The 22,635-nt window shown below is 40.2% G+C and overlaps 1 protein-coding gene across 5 annotated transcripts in view; it reads left to right on the forward strand.

Moving 5' to 3' along the window:
* The window catches only part of RPAP2 (RNA polymerase II associated protein 2), a 113,558-nt gene extending 105,287 nt beyond the window's left edge, over window positions 1-8,271 (forward strand). For 2 of the 5 annotated variants that reach the window (XR_011258452.1, XR_011258442.1), the window contains exon 14: window positions 5,439-5,492. The gene's annotated coding sequence lies outside the window, so the exon portion shown is untranslated. Of the gene's footprint in view, window positions 1-1,549; window positions 1,654-5,438; window positions 6,936-7,027 lie in introns of those variants that run through there. The other 3 variants (XR_011258440.1, XR_011258443.1, XM_069597829.1) reach the window with 3 other exon arrangements.
* Window positions 8,272-22,635: the final 14,364 nt, after the last annotated feature.

Raw genomic sequence — 22,635 nt, forward strand, 5'->3', positions numbered from 1 at the left:
AATATGGCCACATGGTAGGGGAGAGAGCCCACCTTCAGAAGTCAAGCAACTCTACCTCTTTTCTGTATCAGCCTCCAGATAGATTTCCTTTGCAAGAGTCTTGCAACTCGGGGAAAGGATACGAAAAGCGCCGCTGCTGCTGCTGGTGCTAAGTCGCTTCAGTCGTGTCCGACTTTGTCAACCCCATAGACAGCAGCCCACCAGCAGCTCCTCTGTCCCTGGGATTCTCCAGGCAAGAATACTGGAGTGGGTTGATAAGCGCTGGGCTGGTCTAAATCCCTGACTATAAGAAAGCACAGACTAAGACCCAGAGTTGACACAAGTTCAAGCCACTTTTAGCAGAGAGATTACTAGAAACCAGGTTTCAAACTCATAGTCTATGGCAACAAAAAAGTTCAATGAGCTTTGAAGAGAAAGACAGGAGCACAAAACAGGACTCTTTCAATCAAAACCCACCTGGGATCAGGGCAGCCACCCTGTCTGGGTGAGCTAAACTGAGATTCCTCCACCTCCACCCCCACTTCCGTTTTAGAACAAGGGTCACTGCCACAAAGAGAGCTGAACTTGTAGACAGGGTTTGGATTTGAGTCAGAACAATTTGGTTTTAAGGCTTAGAAATCTTTGAAGCATCCAGGCTTGGTTAGAGGTTAAAAGATCATGAGGCCACCCAGCAGCCCTTGGTTTTCTAGAGTTTGGGAAAACAGCTCAGTTGCATTAGAAATTTCTCAGGGAAAACCTCTAGGACAGAGAAGGAATATTTACTAAGTGGAAGAAGCATTTGCTGAAGACCTTTCTAACCCATTTCGGAGAGCTTCAACTCAATAAACCAGCAAACACACGTGTCACAACTTTGTTCTTTCTGTGATTAAAGCCTTGAGTTTCTTGTGAAAAGTGAAATGCCAAGAAAGTGAGCTCACTCATGTTGGTGAGAGAAGCAAGGTTCTGGGACATCTAGGTGGGAGGAGTGGGAGAAATAAGCATTACTATGAGGATCCCAAATTAAAATTCTGGGTTAATTTATTTTTTAGGAGTATATGGTATTAACTGGCTGGATAAATGTCACACTCAGTCTTCAGCTTGTTCAGCTTCATGCCCTGGGATGGGGGTGGGCAGGCCTGACAGCAGCGTGGAGCTTTAGAGTCTCCTCTGAAGCTGTTTACTCACCGCCCATCCCCCAACACACAGGCAGCCTGCATTCCTGAGGAGCACTTTATTTTGTTATAATTAATTTTAATTGGAAGCTCATTACTTTACAATATTGTCATGGTTTTTGCCATACATTGACATGAATCAGCCATGGGTGTACATGTGTCCCCCATCCTGAACCCCCTTCCCTCCTCCCTCCCCATCCCATCACTCAGGGTCATCCCAGTGCACCAGCCCTGAGCGCCCTGTCTCATGCATTGAACCTAGCCTGGCGATCTATTTCACATGTCGTAATATACATGTTTCAATGCTATTCTCTCAAGTCATCCCACTCTCGCCTTCTCCCACAGAGTCCAAAAATCTGTTCTTTACATCTGTGTCTCTTTTGCTGTCTTGCATATAGGGTCATCTGAGGAGCACTTTAAAATCTGCCCAGCAGATGAAAACCTGTGCATGTGAGCGCTTCCACTTACCACATCACTCTGTTTGATGCCTCCCCAATTCTATGTAATTATTTTATGTTGTTAAGTTAATCATGTTCCCATTATGGCTTGCAGTTGTAATTATCTTTTATTTTTTGTCTGGCTATTGATTGTGAAAACTGATAAACATCTTTTACTACTGTGATTATGTAACTAATACTCAATACCACTGGTCAAAAGAAAAATAATAAATTCTGTATCACCAAAACTAGGATTTAACAGAAAAACCTGTAATCACTTTTTAAGACCCAGATGCATATCAGAATTATCTAGAAATTTTCTGAAAAATGCAAATGCCCAGGTATTGGCATTTTTTTCTCCAGAGCACCAGCTATGTTTCTGATGAGTATTTATGTTCAAAAACAACTGGACTATATGATGATCTTTTACTTTTATCTAGTTTGTTTCACTTTTCCTATTTTATATTCAGTGCTCCCAATTCATTCAGTTTATATTTTCCAATTTCTCCATCTTTTTTTTTCCTTGTTGTTCTTTATCAAGCATAGTAGAAAAGCTTATATATATATGAATATGTATAATATATATATTTTAGAAAATTTATGCATTTTTGCCTAACTAAAACCTTTATGACATTTTGATTTCACTTGTTTGACTTAATATGAATAGAATGCTAGATTTCTAATTTAAAAATATATATGCAACATATGCTATGTATAGCACTGGGAACTATAGTCAGTATCTTGTAATAGCCTATAATGAAAAATAATTTCAAAAATAATATGTGTATATGTATAACTGAATCACCTTGCTGTGCACCTGAAACATTGTAAGTCAGCTATATTTCAGTGAAATATATATATTAAGAAAAAAAGAAATCTACCCAGGGCTTCAGAACCCTACACACGTATGCATTCACTTAGCATATATTATTGAGCACTCGCCATGGGCCAGGCCTCCCCATCTGTGATTACTCACTGAGTGTGTTCCATGATGCCCCATGCAGTTTCTCTATGAGGTATGTAGGACCGTACCCTGTTCACTCCCTCACTCCCCTACAGAAACTTGTGGCCTACCTTGGGTTGTGAAACATTCAGTAAACTGTGAGCCTGGAAGGCAAATGGGAAAAGGCTGGGATTTGTGGCCAGGTTGGCCCAGTGGAAATCCTAACACTGGGGCTATTGGCAATAACTAGCTGGTTGATCTTGGGTAGGTGGTTAACTTCTCTGAGCCTCAGCTTATTTGAAAATGGAGAATAATAAAAATACATTCCTTACAGGGTTATTTACTTAAGAGGACTTAAAGATACAGAGATCACCAATATTAGGTAAATACACAGAGGCCACAACATCAGGTAAAAGCTTTTAAGATTCAGCACAATTTTTGTTTTTACTTTCATTTTAATACTTTTCAAAGTAAAGGCTGTACACAATTATAACAGAGACACTTACACAGCACTTACTTTGTACCAGACATTATCCCAAGTATTTTGCATAGATTAAATTAGTTCACTCTAAAAACAACTTCCTGAGGAAAGCACAATTATTATACTAATTTTCAACAAAAGATGTAACTGAGGCACAGAGAGGTTAAGTGATCAAAGTCACACAATCAGTAAGTGGCAGAATGAGGCTTCAAATCATGTTCGTATGCATAGTTCAAGAAACTCAAAATATTCTACAAGACGCTTATGGAAAACAGTCATCGTCTGCATCCCCTTCCCTGCCTTTCCCGCTCCATATATTCAACTAACATGCTTATAGAAGATGAGGGTGTCTTCTGCCACTACTGGAAACCACCACATACCTGACACTCGACGTTTTCCCTCTTCCATCCTTTCAATATCATTTCTAATTAGAGTAATATTCAATGTTTACATTTTTATCATCTCTAATGCTATTACAGGCAGGCCATGCAGTATGGTTTCTCATTCCTCCTTTTACAGCTAGTAACTAGAATTCATACTTGTCTTAGTTTTCTTAGTATCTATGCATCTTTCACTAATCCATTACCAAACTCTCCACCCTGTTAATCTCCACTCCTATTTAAACACATCAGAAGTCTATCAATCCCTTGAACACAACTTTCCCAGAGTCTTTCTGTTCCAATCTGCACAGGATGCCTCTAGTTCTGCTGCACAGCTATCTTAGGCATTCCTTTCATCACCTCTGTAAATACATTTGCTTCTTACTTGGGCTAGGTCACCTGGGTTCTTTAAATTTTGATAAATTCTTTAAATTTTCATTTGTGGTTTTTGTATCCTACTGAAGAAATATTTGCCTACTCCAGAGTTGTGAAATTTTTTCTCTTAAGTTTTCTTCTAGATAAAAGCTTTATAATTTAAGCTTTTATGTTTAGGTCTGGGATCTATTTCTGGTACTTTTTGTGCCTGGTGGAAGGTTAGGGATTGTTTCCATATAGATATCCAGTTGATACAGCATCATTTCCTGAAAGGATTTTGCTTTTCCCCACTGAAATACCTCAGACACTTTGTCAAAAATCGCTGACTACAGAACTTCCCTGGTGGCACAGTGGACCAATGGTACGGTGGTGCCGATGCAGAGGACACAGGTTCGATCCCTGGCCCGGGACGATTCCACATGCCACAGAGCAACTAAGCCCGTGCACCACAACCACCGAGCCTGAGGGCTGCAACAGCTCCAGCCCACACAACTAGAGCCTGTATTCCTCACCAAGAGAAGCCCACACACCTAGAGCCAGGACTCTGCAACTCGGTGCTCCAGTGAGAAGCCTTCCACACCGCAAAGAAGAGTAGCCCCTGCTCACAGCAACTAAAGAAAGCCCATGTGCGGCAATGAAGTCCTAGCGCAGCCATAAATAAATAAATAATATTTTTTAAAAAAGAAAAGAAAGAAAAAGAGAGCCATCTTTTAAAAAAGTCAATTTACTATACACGTTTGGGTCTGTAACAACTCTCTTATTATCTTCTATTGACCAATATATCTACCCTTATGCCAATACCAAGAATGTCTTGCTAACTGTAACTTTATAGTACGTCTTCAAATTAAGTAGTGTAAGACTTCCTTCTTTGTCCTTTTCAAAACTGTTTTGGCCATTCTAGCTCTTTTGCATTACACTATAAATTTTAGAATCAGCTTGATTATGATTGCATTGAATTTACAGGTTTGGAGAAATAGATGTCTCAGAAATATTAAGTCTTCCAGTTCATGAACATGCCATGCCTCTCCATTTATTTAGGTCTCCTTTACTTTATCTTAGCAGTGTTTCGTAGTTTTTAGTATACAAGTCTCACATAAGTCTTGGAAAATATGTCCCTGAATATTTCATGTGTTTTTTTGAAATAATAAACTTTAGCTTTTTGAGCAGTGTTAGATTCATGGCAAAATACAAGTACAGCGAGTTCCCATATACCCCACCCCCACATGCACACAACCGCCCCCATCTGAGTATTCACCCCTACCTAAGTATTTTTTATGTTACTGTAGTGTTAGTCGCTCACTCCTGTCCGACTCTTTACAACCCCACAGACTGTATGTAGCCTGGCAGGCTTCTCTGTACACGCAATTTCCCATGCAAGAATCCAGGAGTGGGTTGCCATTCCCTTCTCCAGGGGATCTTCCCAACCCAGGTCTCTCACAAGTAGATTCTTTACCACATGAGCCACCAGGGAAGCCCTATGTTATAAGTGGTATTTAAAATTTTTCATCTCCAATTATTCATTGCTGGTATAAAGAAAAATAATTTTTATATATTGACTTTGTATCCTGTGAACTTTACATTAGTTCTAACAGCTTTTCTATAGAATCAGAATTTTCTACATAATTAACCATGTCATGTGCAAATAATATTATTTTATTTCTTCTTTGCCAGTCTCTATGTCTTGCCTTATCACCCTGGATAGGATCTTCACAACAATATTAAAAAGTAAGTAGTGGGAAAAAAGAGCAGTGGTGGACCTTCCAGGTGGTACAGTAGATAAGAATTTGCCTGCCAGTGCAAGGGACACAGGTTCAGTCCCTGGTCTGGGAAGATTTCATATGCCATGGAGCAACTAAGCCCGAGAACTACAACTACTGAACCTGCAGGCTGCGACTACTGAAGCCAGTGTCCTAGGGCCCGTGCTTCACAAGAGAAGCCACCACAATGAGAAGCCGTATACCACAATAAAGAGTAGCCCTTGTTCGCCACAACTAGCGAAAGCGCCACGTGCAGCAATGAAGACCCAGCTCAACCAAAAACAAATAAACTATTAAAAAAAAAAAGGAAGAACAGTGGTGAAAGCATTAGATCTTAGAAGGAAAATAGTCTTTCACCATTAAGAATAAAATGTAGGTTTTCATGGAAAACCTTTATCAAGTTGAAGAAGTTCCCTGGTATTCAGTTTACTGGAAGATTTTCATAATGGATGTTGAATTTTGCCAAAAGGCTTTCATGCATATCTATAAAGATATGTTTTCTTTATTTCTGCTAATGTAAATTATACTTATTGATACTTAAATGTTAAATTAACCTTGCATCCCTGGGATAAGTCCTACTGAATCATGACATATTTACCTTTTATTAATAATATATTGCTGTATAATTGTTTGTTAAAGATTTTTGCCTGTTCCTAAGGCAATGGCACCCCACTCCTGTACTCTTGCATGGAAAATCCCATGGACAGAGGAGCCTGGTAGGCTGCAGTCCATGGGGTCACTAAGAGTCGGACACGACTGAGCAACTTCACTTTCACTTTTCATTTTCATGCATTGGAGAAGGAAATAGCAACCCACTCCAGTGTTCCTGCCTGGAGAATCCCAGGGACGAAGGAGCCTGGTGGGCTGCCTTCTATGGGGTCACAGAGTCGGATATGACTGAAGTGACTTAGCAGCAGCAGCAGCAAGGGACATTGCTTTATAATTTTTTTCTTATAATGTCTTTGTCTGGTTTAATATCAGTCTCATAAAATGAACTGGGAAGTATACTATCCAATTCTATTTTCTGAAAGTTCTTCAGGGCTAAAGGATTGGTATTATCTCTTAAATTTTTGGCAGAATTTACCAATAATACCATCTGGACCTAGGAGTTTTCTTTGTGAAAACATTTCTTAATATGAATTTCATCACTTTCATTGATATATGGATATTCAGAAATATTTCTCCTTGAGTCAGTATTGGAAAACTGTCTTCCAAGAAGTTTTTCCATTTCATCTAAACTGTCAAACATATTTGCACAGTTATTCATAATATCTTTTTATTATCCCCTTAATTAACATAGGGTTTTAGTAGTGTTTTCTCTTTTTCTGAAAGATACTGGAAATTTGTCTTTTTTCTTGATCATTCTATGTAGCAACTTGATTTTTTAAATAAACTAAATTTATTTCATTAATTTTCTTTCTTTTTCTGTTTTCTGACTTTTATTATTTCCTTCCTTCCACTCCCTTTGGACTCAAATTGCTTCTTTTCTCCTAATTTCTTAAGGTGAAAGCCTCAATCACCGATTGGAGAACTTTCTTCTTTTCTAAGCTGTACATATCTACTAAGCTGTATCCCATGAATTCTGAAAAGTTTCTTCATCATCATTCAAAATATTTTAAAATTTCTTTAGTGATTTCTAATTTGATCCTTATATTATTTAAAGATATGCTATTTTTACCAAATATCTGTTAATAATTTTAAATTCCATTCTTATTAGAAAACATACTCTGTATGATTTTAATGTTTTACATTTATTGAGACTTGTTTTATAATTCATAACATGGCATAATGCTGTTGTTGAGTAGAGTGTTCTGTAAATGTCAGTTGGATCATGTTGGTTGATAGTATTATTAATATCATCCAAATCCCTACTGATATTGTCAGTTTATCCTATTATTTACTAAAGGAGGAATGTTGAAACCTCTAACAATAATAGTTTGTTAATTTCTTTATCAGTTTTTGTTGCATGTATTTTGAAACTTTGTTATTGGATGTACACACATTTAGAATTGTTGTGTCCTCCTGATGGACTGTACTCTCAACTACTATGAAATGACCTTCTTTATTCCATATGAAATATCTTGTTCTAAGATATCCTTTGCTATTAATATAGTCATGCTAGCTCTTTTCTGATTGGTGTTTGCATGGTATAACTTCCATCCTTTTACTTTTAATCTACCTGTGTATTTATATTTAAGGTAGATTCCCTCTAGGCAGAGCACAGTCGGGTTTTGATTTTTATCCTAACTGGATAAAAGTCTATCTCTGCCTTATAATTGGGGTGTTTAAACCCTTTATATTTGATAACAATAATTAATATGGTTGGGTTTAAGTCTATCATCTTCATATTTGTTTTTTATTTTGTCCTGTTTTCCCTTTTTGCCTGCCTAACTTTATATTAAGTATTTTTAGCACTCCAATTTATCTCCAGTACTGATTTATCAGCTATAGTTCTGTTTTTCCTTTTTGGTTTGGGGTTTTGTTTTTGCTTTATTTATTTTTTTAGTGAGTGCTCTAGGGTTTGAAATATGCATATTTTATCTATCACATTGCACCTTCAAATAATATCACTTGAAATACAATGCAAAAACCTAACAATAAACTTTATAACTATCATCTCATTCCTGCCATCTGTACTACTATTGTCATACATTTCACGTCTATAGATCATCTAAACCCTGGCATGCATATAATTTTTGCTTTAAATAGTCAATTGTATTTTAAATAAAAATTTTAATGACAAGGAAGATAGTCTTTTATATTTACTCACATTTATGCCATTTCAAGTACTCTTCATTCCTTTGTGCAGATCCACATTTCCACCTGATTTTTTTCTTTCTGCCTGAATAACTTAATATTTCTCATACAGCAGCATATTTATAAATTAGTTCAACTTTATTTGTTGGAAAAAAAACTATTGTTTTGCCTTCAGTTTTGTTTTTATTGTTGTTTGTTTGGGGTTTTTATTGGCCACACCATGTGGTTTGTAGGATGTTAGTTGCCCAACCAAGGATTGAACTTGGGCCCTGGCCGCAAAAGCACTGAGTCATAACTACTGGACCACCAGGGAACTCCCTTGCCTTCACTTTTGAAGAATGCTTTCACTTATTTCCAAGCTATCATTTTCTTTTAGCGCACTAAAGATGCCATTCTATTGTCTCTCGCTTGCATAGCTGGAGACAATAAGTCTACAGTGACCCTTACCTTTGGTTTTCTGTACATACTGTCTTTCTTCCCTCTAGCTGCTTTTAAGATTTCTCTATTTATCATTGGTTTTCAGCAACTTGATTATGATGGGGTTTGGTGTGAGTTTCAGGGTTTGCAGTTTTATCCTGCTTGGGGTTCACCAAGCTTCTTAGATCACTGTCTTAGCATTTTTATCAAACTTAGAAAGGTTTTCACCATTGTTTCTTAGTATTATTTCTTGGTATTCAGAAAAGATTTAACATTTCTGGAGCTCTTTTTCTGCATAACTGTCTCTTGCATGGAATTCTTCCTCACAACTTTTATCTGCTTCAACCTCCCTGACCTCCAATCTCTGTCCCCTCCAGTCAGTGAGACCACTGTGCTATACTTGCGACCCGCCCCCCGCCCCCCGACCCTGCTCCATGATCCAGAATGTACCTCTAGGTAAAAGCCTAGGTGACGACAGAGCTCACTTCATTTGTCTCTCTTCCCTCAGGAATCACAATCCTGTACTACTTCTAGTCCAACATCAGAGAACAGGTATTTCATACTTTTTGTACAGTTTCTGGTTGTTTACAGTGGCAGGGTAAATGTGATCCCTATTATGCCACGATAGATTAAAGCAGAAGTACACTTATCCTTTTTAAAAAATCCATTTACTAACAATTTTGAGGAAGTAGTGGAAAGTAAACATGAGTTCAATCTACCACAGTTAGCTGTAAATTCACTTTAATTTTTAAAATTATAAACAAGACATAATAGTTTTTAAATTAATAATTATCCCAAAGCAGAAGGATAAAAACTGTTTCCAACTTTTCACTGGATAATCAAAGTATCTATACAGTCTAAATGAGTCATAAGTCATTTTCTTTACTAACTTTCAGAAGGATCTCCTGATTAAAAAGAATTGTGCCCAAAGCTTATTCTGCTTTCTCTCCAAACACAACACTTACCATTAATTATCTAAGCTTAAGCTGGTTATTCAACTTCATGGCAATGTAACTTGTATGATTTTGCTCTAAGAAGTACAATTTTGAACAATATTTTTGTAGTTCTGGTCTCCTCTCTACCTTTACTGACAAAATTAATCAGTTTCCTATACTTACTCTGGAAAATATCATTTGATTTAACAGAGAAGTAACCATACTTTGTTTTAAAATTGTGGGGAGTTCCCTGGTACCTAGTTGTTAGGATTCTGGACTTTCACTGCATTGCCCAGGATCAGTCCCTGGGTGGGTAACTGAGATCCCACAAGCCAAGTGAACTGCCAAAAAAAGAAAAAAATGTTTCAAAGTTTTATGGTTTTGTCCCACCATAGGACAGAGTATCACAAGAAAGAATACCCTTAGGGATCATTACAATAAAAGCCAATAAAGTCTACTTTTCAAACATTCAGCACTATTATTTCTTATTTGAACTTCTCATTTTCAGCTGTGATGCCAAGTCAACAGTCCTATAAATTATTTTGTCCTCTAGCTCATAGATTCTTGGTGTATATTCAAACTGTAGCCCTATTCAACATTTACACTTACAGAGTTATTTTGTATTGCACTATTTCATCATTAATTTTACTCTTCAATGAACTACTTTTGTATCATGACAAATTTAATGCAACACAATAGTAACAGTAAAAATACAGGTTTTTACAATTAAGAATTGTAACACTATCCTGACATGAAACACATTATCCCAAATAATCTATAGTTGATAACTGAAATTATCAACCAATGCAGTCCCTGCAGTGAATAAAAAGAAACAATTATTAAGAAGGTAACATGGCAACCCCTCTAGTACTCTTGCCTGGAGAATCCCTTGGACAGAGGAACCTGGCTGGCTATAGTCCATGGGGTCACAGAGTCAAACACCACTGAGAAACTGACACACACACAAAATTGAGGAGATACCTGATGATGCAAGTGTACACTTTATCTACTCTCCCACCTCCTGCAGGAAGCAGCATAGGACAGGCAGCACCTGGGAGGCAGGATGGCTCACCCCCACCCCTCCATCCCTTCTGGAAGTCTTGGGGCCTCAGTGCCTACAACAGCTGGCCTTGGGCAAATAAAAGACTAAGTTGTTTACTGGCAAAAAAAAAAAAAAAGAAGAAGAAGGTAACAGAACTTCCTGCTCACTTCACATTCTAATAAGGTTATGCTCAAAATTCTTCAAGCTAGTCTTCAACAACAGTACATGAACCAAGAACTTCCAGATGTTTAAGCTGGGTTTAGGAAAGGCGGAGGAACCAGAGATCAAATTGCAGTTTTTATTGGATCATGGAGAAAGCATGGGAGTTCCAGAAAAACATCTACTTCTGCTTCATTGACAATGCTAAAGCCTTTGACTTGTGTAGATCACAACAAACTGTGGAAAATTCAAGAGATGAGAATACTAGACCATCTTACCTGTCTCCTGAGAAACTTGTATGTGGGTCAAGAAGCAACAGTTAGAACTGGATATGGAAAAACTGACTGGTACAAAATTTGGAAAGGAGTACAACAAGGCTGTATATTGTCACCCTGCTTAACTTCTATGCAGTGAACATCATGCCAAGTGCTGGTCTGGATGAATCACAAGCTGGAATCAAGATTTCTGGGAGAAATATCAATAACCTCAGATATGCAGATTACCTCTCTAATGGCAGACAGCAAGGAGGAACTAAAGAGCCTCCTGTGACAGTGAAAGAGGAAAGTGAAAAGGCGGGTTTAAAGTCAACATTCAAAAGACTAGACATTAAAAAACTAAACATTAAGATGATGGCATCTGTTCCCATCACTTCACAGCAAATAGAAGGGGAAAAAGTGGAAGCCATGATAGATTTTATTCTCTTGGGCTCCCCAGTCACTGCGGACAGTGACGGCAGCCATGAATTAAAAGATGCTTGCTTCCTGGAAGGAAAGCTATGACAAACCTAGAGAGCATATTAAAAGCAGAGACATCACTTTGCTGATAAAGGTCTGTATAGTTGAAGCTATGGATTTTCCAATAGTCAAGTACACATGTGAAAACTGGACCAAAAACAAGGTGGAGCACTGAAGAATTGATGCTCTTGAATTGTGATACTGGAGAAGATGCTTGAGAGTCCCTTCAACAGCAGGGAGATCAAACCAGTCAATCCTAAAGGAAATCTACCCTGAATATTCATTGGAAGGACTGATGCTGAAGCTCCAATACTTTGGCCACCTGAGGCAAACAGCCAACTCACTGGAAAACACTCTGATGCTGGGAAAGATTGAGGGCAGGAGAAGTGGGTGGCAGAGGATGAGATGGTTAGATAGTATCACTGACCCAACGGACATGAATTTGAGCAAACTCAGGGAGACAGTGGAGGACAGAGGAGCCTGGCATGCTGCAGTCCATGGAGTAACAAAAGGTTGGACATGACTTAGTGACTGAACAACAGCAACAAATAAAAATTCTATGGAAATTTTAGCTAATCTTACATTTTAAACTAGTTAAGGGTATGTGAACAAAATTGGCCTATCAGTTTTTCCTCTAAAACCATCAGATCACTTACAAATTCCTTGACAGATCACCAGAGTTTGTGGACTACCTTTGAGAAACTCTGTTTTAAGAATAGGCATTCATCTCTCTCATCAATGGAAGTACTTATTGATTATCAGTGCTTCACAAAAAGATGATATTTAATACCCATATAATAAATTTTTAAACAATATGTTTTAGTTTTGTACACGTTAAGCTGTTCTAAACTCTGCGGTTACAGTGGTGAAAAAGATAGGTATTGTCTTTCTACTGGAAAGAAGCAGACAATATAAAGAAAACAGGTAAGTTCATAAAATGTTAATGATATAAAAGAAATAGTGCAATGAGATAAAGTGTGACTTGAGGAGAGCAGGAACTAATTTAGATAGAGTGTTCCGGGAAGATCTCACTAAGAAGGCCACAGCTGAAAAGAACACTGAAATGAGAAGGAAGCAAGCATTGAGGAACTGAAAACATACTAGGCAGGAGACCCAGAAAGAGAAAAGAACCTAAGGCAGTGGTAGTGGTTTGGCCTTTTGGGGGGAACAGAGAGAAGGTTGAGGGGCCTGAAGCAGAATGAGCAAGAGAAATGAGAGGATGAGAAGAGGCTGGGAAAACACTCAAGTGCCAGATTAGCAGAGCCTTCTGGGCTATGGTGAGTTTGGGAAGCTACTAGAAGACTGCAAGCGAAAGAACGACAGGGGCTAATTTATCTATACAAAAGTTTGCCGGATGCTCCACAGAGTATGAAAAAGTTGGAGAGAAGCAGAGCAAAAGAAAACTCTTGAGAGTCCCTTGAAATGAAAGGAAATCAAACCAATCAATCCCAAAGGAAATCAACCCTGAGTATTCATTGGAAGGACTGATGCTGAAGCTGAAGCTCCAATATTTTGTCCACCTGATGCGAAGACTAACTCATTGGAAAAGACCCTGATGCTGGAAAAGATTGAGGGCAGGAGAAGGGGCCAACAGAGGATGAGATGGTTGGATGGCATCATTGATTCGATCTGAGCAAACTCCAGGAGATAGTAAAGAACAAGGAAGCCTGGCATGCTGCAGTCCATGGGGTTGCAAGGAGTCAGACACAACTGAGTGACTAAACAACAACAAAGAGCAAGAGCAAGGAGGCCAGTTACAAGGATGTTTAATAATTCAAGCAAGAGGTGACTAGGGTGGGAGCAGTAGAGATGGACAGAACTAAATGAATGTAGGAAGTATTTTTCGTATAGAATGGGTAAGACTTGCCAATGCATTGAGTGAATTAATGAATGACATAAGGTCACTAAAATAGGAGATCCACAGGAGAAAGGTCAGCATGCACTGCAGAAGTTAAGGAAAGCTTTTTGGAGAAGGCAGATGAGAGCTGGGCTTGAGAGATGATCTAGCTATGGCTAAGAAGTAAAGACATAGGGATCCAACTGCAGACAAACCAATGAAGCGGGACTGAGTTTCTGTGTGCTTGGAGACTCATGAGTTGCCAGCTTCGTGGAGGAGTTGACTGTCGAGGAACAAGCAGGATAGAAGTGTACAATGGGATGGGAAGGGGTTGAATCATGGAGTATTTGGAAAGCCCAGAAGGATGAACTCTATGCCTACACCCGACACAATCCCCAGGACAGCTGTACCTTAGGCTTCCTACCAAGCAGACTGCCAATGAGCCCTTTATCAAGTTCCATGCCTGGATCCAGGCACCCTTCTTACTGCCTCTCAGGAAAGGCCCAGAGTACTCACTGGTGACATCAGGGTGACCTGTGAGTCAGCAGGCTGGGAGCTGGAACAAGTCCCTGGTACATTTACTGTCCCTGACAGGTATGGCACACCTAACACTCTATAAACGCCTCAGATAACAAGTAAGTTATCCCATATATTCTAATCTAGAGGGGACCCAAAAACAACTCAATGGCTAAATAGCTCTCGTGGAGGTCTGCTCACTTCCTTCAAGGAAGCAACAGCTGCCTTTTACTCAGTTGTGTACAAAGTGCAGCACAAGGTGCCAGGCACATTTCCCACATTAGCTCATTTAACAGGCATAACGTCCACCCTTTAGTGAGCTCATATCCGTATTTTACTGATGAGGAAATTGAAGGGCAGACAACTTAAGGTCACACTGTTAGCAAGACTCAGAGCCAGGACTCCTACCCAGAGTTGACTGACTCCAAAGCCCTCATCCTTTCATAATCCTAGAGCAATTTCACGGGCCAAAGCAACTAGAGTGTCAAACCTACCACTCTGGAGGGCAATTCAGCAGCTCTTTAGCTCGCCTTCCCACCTTAGCAGGAAGCTGTTTATCAGATTAACAACCCACCTGCTCCCACAGCAAAGAGCAGGGTCCTGAGGAAACAGAACTTGACTTGGCTGGAACTTCTGTAATGACAAAAGACACAGGGATACTTTGGGCCTCGGAGCAGGGAAGCAACTTTGAGCTTTTTCCCTCCCCAGGGGGAGACTAGGATGTGTCCTGTGACTTAAGTGTCAGCATTAAGTAATAAAAAGAACACAGAATTTGGAGCCAGACAGATGTGGGTTTGAGTTACAACACATCTGTGACCTTGGACAAACAACTTAGCCTCTCCATGTCTCAGTTGCTTCAGCTGAAGAATGGTCTAATGCCACCTCCCTCATGGGACTCTTGGGCATTAAATGAGATCGCATATTTAAGATGCTTTCTCTGCAACTCAAGCAAGAGCCGCCCTTTTCTCTCTCTCTCTCAACTGGACAGGGCAGCCATTATTGGTCCCACTTGTCAGATGAACAAACTGAGACTCCAAAGATTGAGAAGCCTACTTAGAAGTATAGGTCATCTCCTAACTCACAAAATGAGGCTCTTTCCACTGCTTTTTTTGGTGTGTGTGTGTGCTGGTTCCTCAAAAGCAGAAACAGCAAGCCCCCTAAACCTTGTAGTTTTGGCCTGAGTATATAGCTCTCTGGAGCCTCCTCTTATTCTTGCTCTCCTTTCCCGAATTCTTATCTCACCAGTCGCTTTGCACACAAATCAGACTGATCATCATAAAGCAATAGTTCACGGGCCGAATAGGAGGTAAACACAATTCTCTCCACAAGCAAGACAAACCCTCTCTGTTGGTGCAAAATCATGACTCACTCAAGACCTTTTATGAGGGCCAGATGCTGAGCATGTCTAAATTGCTACAAATTGCTTCCATGGTGTGTGTTGGTGGAGGGGAGGGGACCAACCAACATCTATATATATTTATACATTTACCAGGAAATGTGTTTATATTGTTTTCCAATCAGGATTTACCACAAGCCAGGAGTTCCACACCTAATGAACAGGCAAAACCCAGCCCATTGTCAACAGAGAAAAATCTATCTCAAATACAAAAGATTTTAAATCAAAATGGATGTTAGACAAGCAGGATTCCCAGGATTGCTGGGCAGCCAGGGCTGTCTCCAGCAGCTGACAGGGGGAGTGATAGCTGTTTCTGAGCTCAGACTTCATCCTGGAATCCTTAGAATCTTGACTTGGATAAGTCTTTTTAATCTTTAGAATTTTCCTTTTGAATAAAAATATTCCACAACATTTCTTGGAGGCAGACAACCACATATAACTTAGTTCCAGCCAATAGGATAAGCAGAAATGTTGTTTGGCAGCTTCTGGGAAATTTCCTTAAGATACACCCTAGATGTGCCCTCTGTCTCTTCCTCCCTATCCCTCATCCTCCTGCTTGGAACATGGATGAGATGCCTGGAGTTCATCTTGGACCATAATGATGAGGGCCACATCTGAAGGGCAGCAGAATGTAGAGCGAGAAGCAATCTGGATTCCTGAGTACTGTGGAGCCTGAACTGCCTACAAGAGACTTTTTTTATATGAGACAGAAATAAGTGTTATTCTGTTTAATCCACTGTCTCTCAGGTCTCTGTTACTCAGCACTGCTCACAGTAGAACTGAACATAACACAGTGCCCTAAACACACAAATCAGTTCTTCTTCTTGTCCTAGGTCTGCTTTCTTTCCCAACACCCTGAGGCTCCAGGCCAAGCTAGCCCTGTGCTTCATAGCCCCCAGCACGTTTAATTCCCACATCTTCCCCAGTCTAAGTAATCTTATATTCTTTGGTAGCTGCTGCTGCTGCTAAGTCGCTTCAGTCATGTCCGACTCTGTGCGACCCCATAGACGGCAGCCCACCGGGCTCCCCCGTCCCTGGGATTCTCCAGGCAAGAACACTGGAGTGGGTTGCCATTTCCTTCTCCAATGCATGAAAGCGAAACGTGAAAGTGAAGTCGCTCAGTCGTGTCTGACTCTTAGCAACCCCATGGACTGCAACCTACTAGGCTCCTCCGTCCATGGGATTTTCCAGGCAAGAGTACTAGAGTGGGATACCATTGCCTTCTCCTTCTTTGGTAGGGGGCTGGGTATAAAATAAACATTAAAATTTATTAATGTAATAATTTTAATAATAAAATAATGTTATTCTATTGGAAAACAGTAGAAAAGGAAATAAGGAAAGCATTACATTTAAGCAATCAAAATAATGCCAGTGTGTCCACATCTGCCCCTTTGCCCAGCCCTCCCTATTTCTGTATTTAAAGCTTTTGAGGCCCAATAAAATAGTACATGTTGTCTGCAAAAATAAATAAATATATATATATATATATATAAAACACACTTAGAGATCTATATAATAAGAAAGATACAGGACTTAAATGAAGTAAATGTATTAGAATATATAAAACAAGATCTAGACAATGGAAAATTATACTACGTTCTTGTATTGACCTACTAGTTTAAAAGGTCAGTTTCCTCAAATTATTATGTCAAATTAGTTCCAATCAGAATACAAAACATATTCAATGGAATTTTATAAAATCAGCTTCAAATTTACATGAAGAATGACTGAAAATAGCCAAGAAAACTGTAAAAAAGAAGAACAGTTAAAGAGTCTTGCCTTACCAGAACATATTATAGAGTCAACCAGAAATAGAAAAACAGTTCAGTTAAAAAAAAGAAAGAAAATCCACAATCAATAGCAATATTTATGAAAAGTTAACATTGTAATTCCCTGGCACACCAGTGGTTAGGACTCTGTGCTTTCATTGCTAAGGCCCACGAATCAATTCCTGGCCAGGGAACTAAGATCCCACAAGCTATGCGGCAAGACCAAAAAAATAAAAAGTTAACACATGATATATATGGAAATTCAGTTTGGTAGGAAGAGAATGGACTATTTAATAAATGATGCTAGTACAACTGGTTTTCCATATGGGAGAAAGTAAAAAGGGACTCTAATCTTATACATTATTAAAAAGAAAAATATTCCACACAGATTAAAAAAATATAGACGTAAAGCGAGTGAAAACGTATAGACGTATAGAGTGAAAACAACATATTGCAAGAAAACTTTGGAGACTACATTAAAAACTGAAGATGGGGAGACATTTCTAACAAAGACTGGAAACCTAGAGACTCTAAAAAAGATAAAAGATTATTTTAACTATATAAATGTTTACAACTTTCATGCCATAAACAAAAGCCATAGAGAAATAAGGTATCTGGGAAAATATTTGTAAGATAGATTTAAAAGTTAATTTGGATTTTAAGTAGGAAAATATGATGCAAAATATGATACATTAAAATGACTCCAAGATCATTTGTATATATGGGTTTGTATGAATGTCTGCAAAGAATATATTGGGGTTCCAAGAAGTCCTCTATGAATAGCACCCCTCTTTCTTGCTCAAGGTTCTGAAAAAGTTGAAAGTAAACAAACAGTATATATGGGGACCAAAATGTCCTATTTTTAATGATGGAGGTAGAGTCCCTTTTACTGTATTCCACCCAGACCCTTAAGCCTCTTCACTATTAAACTCTGGGTTGCTCATAGCCAGGCTGAATACCTGTATCTTTCCTCATTCAGTTACCTAGAAAAGGTGACTCTTTTGGTAACTCTCAATTCCTAGTTTCTCATTGATTCTTTGTTTTGGAGTACACTGTACCCCAATTCCTGAGTTGATCACAGTATCAGAATGAGATCTACTGATTGAATTAACTAGTCAAGCTGTATATTGTCACCCATGCAAAGCACATCATGTGAAATGCCAGGCTGGATGAAGCACAAGCTGGAATCAAGATAGCTGGGAGAAATGTCAGTAACCTCAGATAGGCAGATGACACCACCCTAATTGCAGAAAGTGAAGAGGAACTAAAGAGTCTCTTGATGAAGGTAAAAGAGTAGAGTGAAAGAGCTAGCTTCAAACTCAACATTCAAAAAACGAAGATCACAGGATCTGGTCCCATCACTTCATGGCAAATAGATGGGTGGAAAATGGAAACAATGACACTTTTATTTCCTTGGGCTCCCCAAGCATTGTGGACAGTGACTGCAGCCATGAAATTAAAAGATGCTTGCTCCCTGGAAGAAAAGCTATGACCAACTGAGACAGCATATTAAAAAGCAGAGATATCACTTTGAAAACAAAGGTCCATCTAGTCAAAGCTATAGTTTTTCCAGTAGTCAAGTACAGATGTGAGAGTTGGACCATAAAGAAGGCTGATCACAGAAGAATTGATGCTTTCAAACTGTGCTACTGGATAAGACTCTTGAGAGTCCCCTGGACTGCACAGAGATCAAACCAATCAATCCTAAAGGAAATCAACCCTGAATATTCATTGCAAGGACTGATGCTGAAGCTGAAGTTTCAATACTTTAGCCACCTGATGTGAAGAGTCAACTCACTGGAAAAGACCCTGATGTTGGGAAAGACTGAGGGCAGGAGGAGAAGCGGGTGGCAGAGGATGAGATGGTTGCATAGCATCATCGATTCAATGGACATGAGTTTGAGCAAACTCCAATAAACAGTGAAGGACACAGAAGCCTGATGTGCTGCAGTCCATAGGGTTGCAAAGAGACGGACACGAATGAGTGACTGAACAACAAACCAAACCCATGCCTGGAGCTGGAGGAGGAGGGGTGTCAGTCACACTAACTGGGAGACTAACCTTAGGGGGGAAGTGAATTTCCCAAACAAGAAGTCCAAGAACGTCCTGTAAGAGGCGAAGGGAAACAGAGCCCCCTACCCAGCAGAAGTGTGAGCTCCCCAGCCTTGTAGAGCCAGGTGACAGGCAAGCTGAGACCCGAAGAATGAAAAGGACTTAGCATCGGAAAGGAGGGGTCAAAGGCATTCGAGGCAGAGCAAACAGCATGTATAAAGCGTGCAGAAACCGCTAGTATTTCAGTATGTCTGGAGCACAGAGTGAGAGGAGCATTGACAAGAGATGATGTTGAACTAGTGTAGGCAGAGAGCAGACAAGGACTGTGAGCTTTTTGATGACTGTTGTTTTTCAGTTGCTAAGTCACATCCAATTCCTTGTGACCTCATGAACTGCAGCATGCCAGGCTCCTCTGCCCTCCACTATCTCCTGGAATTTGCTCAAATTCATGTCTATTGAGTCAGTGATGCTATCTAACCATCTCTTCCTCTGCCACTGCTTTCTCCTGCCTTCAATCTTTCCCAGCATCAGGGTCTTTTCCAGTGAATCGCCTCTTCACATCAGGTAGCCCAAGTATTGATGATGAGGACAAAATTTATATTTCTAGGCAGTCTACCACTGGCTTGAGATACACAGATATGGGACTGGGTTCAATTCCAATTCTCTCTCAATGGTTATGGGCAACTTCTCTGAGCTTCAGGGTGTTTTTCTTTTTTAAAAACTATTTAATCCATAAAATGCAACTATTCCTAGCTCTCTCACAGAGTTATTGGAGGATTAAATGACAGGGTGTACGTATGGCCTCTGACATATAGATGGTCTGGATAAAAAGTAGCTGTCATTATTACTATCAGTGCCTCCCTCTCTCAGGCCTAGCATTCCTGACCTCAAAGACCAAACAATAGGTAGGATCAGTAAACCCTGTAGACTGAAGGATTAGCATCCCCTGTGAATCACCTTTGCCCCTGAACACAGCTCCTTACTCCAGCGATTCCTTAGCACCCTTGACCCTGTTCCCTGGTACCCTCCCAAATCTCAAGGTATTTCTAAAACTCAGCTATCAAAGGGCTGGGGCCCCAGACTCCTGAGCCTCCAGAGGTGACTCTGCTCCATAGATGTGCTCTGACTGGCAGTGAAATGACAATGCAACCGGGGCTAATCTGGACTGGGGAGGAGCCAAGAGGGAACTAAGGAGTCACAGCTGCCTGAGGGAGATCTGAGGAAAGCTGGGCTGGGTGAAGCTTCTCAGAGCTTTTGCCGGCCTTTTCTGGAAGATTAACTCCCTGCAGCAGGAACTCTAGAGCTTTAGCACCCCCTTTCAAAGCCCATGCAAGTGAAAAGGCTTACCATGTCTGAAAGTCTGGACTTTAGGTCTGTAACTCATATCTCCTCAGAGGCTGAAGGCCTTTCCATGTCTCTGTTCAGAGGTTGCTAGACACAGACTTCTTCCAGGCACTCCTGAAGGGTATAGGGTAGTGGCAGTTGTTGACTATACTGTATTTACTTGATCACCAATATGCAGTCTGTAAAAGCGTCCACTTGGAAGTCACACAGAACTGGGTCAGAAACTCAGCTATGCTCCTCACTCACGGTAAAACCTTGGGAAAAGTACTCTACCCCCAATCCTCAATTTTCTCATCTGTAAAATGGGAACAGTATTGCTAAGAAGATTAAGTAACATATGAGAGGTGCTAGATATGATCCTTCATAAATATCAGTTCTTTTCCTTCCTTTGATGCTACGAAGCTCCTTTTCTCACTCTTGGATCCTTTTTCTTACTCTTTAGCCCCTATCTTGTTTCCTATTTGTGCCGTGAACTGACCATCAGAAAGCTTCACAGTCTATTGGGAACAATTCTCTTCCCAACCCAAGGCACTTGCACTCAGGCAGTAATAAAAGCCACAATCACTCCATCATGTGAATTAAGCATTATGCCAGATCTTATGCCAAGGGTGGGGGGTACCGTGAAGAATAATGCACAATCTCCTCCTTAAGAATCTCTTCCCCAGTGGGAGAAAGCAGCAGAAAAGAGCTCACAATAGTACAGTGAGAGTGATAAAGGGGAAGCTACCCAGAGAGTCAGGGGGCATCTAAGGAGGCGATGACACATGCAGTAACTCTCTAAGGATGAGTAGGTATTCACTGGAAGAAAGACATGGAGGGAAGAGCAAAGGAAAGACATGAGCAAAATCAAGGAGGGGACCTAGAACTTGGCTTGTGCAAAGAAATGGGCCGTTCTGGATTCCTGGACAATAAAGTAGCGTATAGCAGATGCCCAGTTAATATATGTTTTAGAAAAGCACAGAAAAGAGTGTGATGGGAAATACACCAAACTGTTCACCTAAATTGAGGCTGCAAATATGGAGGAAGTCTTTCAGCTGTTACTTTATATTCTACTATATTATTTGTTACAAGTACATATCAATTTTATAATTCAAAAATATACTTTTTAATGCAGAAAAAAGTTAATTTGGACTACAGTGCACAGAACAAGTTGGAGTGGGGTAAGTCCGAAGCAGGGAGACCAGTTGCAAGGCTATTGCAGGTCAATGTGCTACACCAGAGAAGTAGCTGTGGGGATGGGGAGAAAGAAAAGTCAGGAGTATCAACACTGTACAGCCGTGTGGGTGGTGGTACCTGTACTGAAAAAGGGACCATGAGTAAAAATTAATCTCAGTAAGGACGGCAGGAGAGGTAGAGAGATAAGGAGAGCAATTTTGTCCTTGTGGACATGGAGGTACCCATCAGATATCCAAGTGGAGCTGCCCAGCTGGTGACCTGAATATATGGGCCTGATGTTTAGGGAAAGACAGAGAGGAAGGAGGTATGATGGTGAGAAATAGCAGCATGTAAATAATTAAAGCCATGGGGACAGATGACATCTATCTATCCCCAGAAAGAGTACAACACAGGTGAAAAAGAGGGGCTCCAGGGTGGACACCAGCCTTAAAATCAGGGAGAGAAAGAACTCATGAAAGTGTCAGTGAAGGAACAGCTAGAGGATTAAGAAGAAAATCAAGAGGTCCGATGCCTTAGAGGAAAAACAGTTTGGAAGAGATGAATAATAGTGTCAAACGGTTCTGAGAGGTCAAGGAAGATGAAGACTCAAAAATGACCTTGACATGCATGCCCACCAAGATCTCTAGGTTTCCGGGGAGGTGCCACTCAGAACGATCCTACAGGAAGGGCAGGCTATGGAGCCTCCATCCTGCTTATGGCTGTATCTGAGCTGACTTTCGCCCTTTGCTTTCTAGCCCCAATAGTGCAGGACCCAAACCTTGTCACTGCATTGTCTCTAAGCCTGGCCTGTTATAGTCTGAGTTTTATAAAATCTCCTTAAATGGAATGGGCTGCAAACCATGAGTAGAGCATACGAAACACACCTGGGCATCCTGGGAAAGGCACCAGTCCTGGTGCATCTCTAATTCTTCCTTTGATCCTGAGCAAGCCATAGTTCCTTAATGCGCCTCTGTTTTCCCATCAGTAACTTAAGAGGC

Source organism: Ovis canadensis, chromosome 1, assembly GCF_042477335.2.
Source record: "Ovis canadensis isolate MfBH-ARS-UI-01 breed Bighorn chromosome 1, ARS-UI_OviCan_v2, whole genome shotgun sequence".
NCBI lineage: Eukaryota > Metazoa > Chordata > Mammalia > Artiodactyla > Bovidae > Ovis > Ovis canadensis.